Consider the following 3,262-nt stretch of genomic DNA (forward strand, 5'->3'; position numbering starts at 1 on the left):
GTTAAGGAACATCTTTGAGATTATGATATCTTGATATATGGCTATTGACTTGTTTGCAAATCAAAGCCTTGTTACACTGACAAGTGTTTTCATTCTCGGTCAATAGATGGCTTTATAGGGTCATGTCATTCAGAGAGCTTAGCATACATAAGCATTTGCTTTTATACATTAACTTGTTTTCTTTCCTCGCTGTTATTTTTCCCTGTTGGAGCCCTTGGTCTTGTAGCATCCTGCTTTTCCAACTAAGGTTGTAGCTTAGCTAGTAATAATAATACTGTAGTAATAGTCTAGCTTTCTGTCTGCAGATAACTACTTTATGTACAGTAAAATCGAGGGTCGGTCCTAAAGCCTAGCATACTCGAGTAGGATGTGGTTAGCAACAGCAAGCATTCTCAATTAGATGTTTATGTAGGATTGGCGGTAGTTCTTGCAAGTCTTCAGCATTCCTCATTTTCTGCTTTGTGCTGTATAAACAGCCAGTGAATGTGCTTGATTTCCTACTAAGCCTTCTTGAGAAAGTAGGCTTATCCATGAGCAACCATCGGATCATTCTTGGAATCTAACACAATCATATGCTGGAGATGAATAGACTGGCCTGGTTGGTGCTGCTTTGGCCCTCGCCTAGCTTATCCTACAGTCCATTTCTTTTAGCGAGGCAGATTTGTACCGACTCGCAGCGGTGCCCTTTTAGCTCGGAAAAGTTTCCTGATCGCTGATTGGTTAGAATTATCTCGTCCAACCAATCAGCGATCAGGAAACTTTTCCGAGCTAAAAGGGCACCGCTGCGAATTGGTGCAAATCTGCATCGCTAAAAGAAATAGACTATAGTTGCTGCTGTTTCAGTGTGGTGTATAGACTGTTTGCAATTGTGCTTGGCCATTCTACTTTCATCCTCCTGATCGTGTCTGAACAAGCGCTTGACACACGTAGGTCATAAATCGTGAGCAGAATTTAATGATGCACCTCATCGCCCCACTTCAAAAGTGGAAACTTCTTGCCCTGTGGAAGATAACACAGAATCTGACTGACTTGCTCCCTTCAGACACAATGTACACAAGTGGAGGGATCCAAAATTTACCCCTTTTTGATGCTTGTCTGATTGAACACATAAAAAGCATCCAATGATTCTTTGTGGCCAAAATTTTCTTTAGGTCAAGTCTTTTAATGCTTTTATCAAACATGATTACTTTTAGGAAATTGTCTTTTAGTGTGAATACCAGTATATTCATTTCAAATTGGAGTAATAAGTAGTGCTGTCATTGCACCATACACAATTCACTGCAGACTTTAATTAAGGGTCCTTGCAGTTTTCCTACTGTGCTGTGGTTAGGCAAGTCCCACTAGTGCACCTCAATGCTTTACACTAGGCATTACTTGGGTTGTTTTTCATCATTCATTTTACCACTACTTGCGCTTAGTGTATTTTATATCCTTTACCTCCATTTTCTTTATTCCACCTTGTCAAACCTCTTTCAACTTTTATTTCATAGTGTAATTGTAAGGTTTCCCCCACTTGTTCTTTAGCACAGAATGTCCTCACAGGCTTGACCACTGGGCTAGATACCCCCAAATTCATAAATCCAATTTTGTGGCTGAGAGACATGGCAGGAGAGCAAGTACTAATATCTCAAAACGCTGTGTTTTTAGTTGTTAGAAAATTATCTTATGTGATTCCCCTATCCCAACCTTTACTGCCAAAAATGTAATGGCACTCCAAGATGTGCATTTTGCTGACCAAGTGATTGCCATCAAAATGTACAGTACAGTACAGTATAATGTATACAAAAATTCACTTCCTTTATGATGCATATAACTAATTCAAGAATACCATATTACAATGATTGATAATTCATTATAAGAATAAGGTACTTTTGGATTAGGTCAAAGTGCAGATACTATGTGCAAATAATCTAGGCCAGCATAGGTTAGGTTTACCTAAATCCTGATCTCAATACGCCTAGCACACGGAAACATGCACTGATTGAATGCTAACGCCTAGAGTCCTCCCCAAAAAAGAAATGTTTAAGTATGGTTTTAAATGTAACAGCTATGAAGGTTTTATCTGGACCCCTACAGCCTCTAGCAGTCATGTTTTGTTCCAGGCAGGAAAATTTTTCCTTGTTAAAATGTGATGTACAGTACATTACAACTGAATTCAAGATACAGTATTCTAGAGTGGTCGTTTACTGAGGGTCCATTGTACTGTAATTGGAAATATAGGGTAAAAGTTGTGTACTAAGGTTAGTAAAGCATGTGATTGTATAGGAAATGAAGCGAGCCAGTGGCTTCTAGTGAGAGTGGGACCGAGACAGGGATGTGTGATGTTCCCATGGTGGTTCAATTTGTTATTTAATGGATTTGTGAGAGAGGTGAATTCTCGAGTACTTGGTCGAGGATTGAAACTGATAGATAAGAGTGATCATGCATGGGAGGTGAATCAGTTGTTGTTTGCAGATACGGTATTAATTGAAGACTTGGAGAAGCAGGGACGATTAGTGACAGAGTTTTGGAGGATGTGTGGGAGAAGAAAGATGATGTGGGTAAGAGTAAGGTTATGAGATGCACAAGGACGGTGGTGCTAGGTTGAATGGAGAGTTGCTCAAGGAAGTAGATCAGTTTAATTGCTTGAGGTCTGTTGTTGCTGCTAATGGTTGAGTGAAAGCAGATGTACGTCAGATAGTGAATGAAGGATGTACTGTAAAGTGTTAGGGGTAGTAAATTGAGTGATAAAGAATAAAGAGGTAGGTATGAATGTAAAGTGTTGTGCATTAGAAACTAATTGTACCAACTGTGATGCATGGATCGGAGTTGTGGGGAATGAAAATGACAGAGACGAATTGAATGTGTTTGAGATGAAGTGTGAGGAGTATGGCTTATCTCGATTAGATAGGGTTAGGAATGTAGTAGTGAGGGTGAGAACAAGTGTAATAAATTAATTAGCAGCTAGAGTAAATATGAATGTGTTAGGGGGGTTTGGCCATAGTAGTGAGAGTGAGAACAAGTATAAGAAATTAATTAGCAGCTTGAGTAAATATGAATGTGTTTAGACGGTTGGGCATGTAGAAAGAATGGAAAATGGCCGTCTGGTGAAGAAGGTGGTGAATGCAAGAGTTGATGGGCGAAGTACAAGAGGAAAGCTAAGGTTTAGGTTGATGGATGGTGTGAAGAAAGTTCTTTGTGACAGGAGGATAGATGTGAGAGAGGCAAGAAATCGTGCTAGAAACAAGAATGAATGGCGAGCAATTGTTACTCGATATCGGTT

This window comes from Palaemon carinicauda, chromosome 6 (assembly GCF_036898095.1).
Source record: "Palaemon carinicauda isolate YSFRI2023 chromosome 6, ASM3689809v2, whole genome shotgun sequence".
NCBI classification, from domain to species: Eukaryota; Metazoa; Arthropoda; class Malacostraca; order Decapoda; family Palaemonidae; genus Palaemon; species Palaemon carinicauda.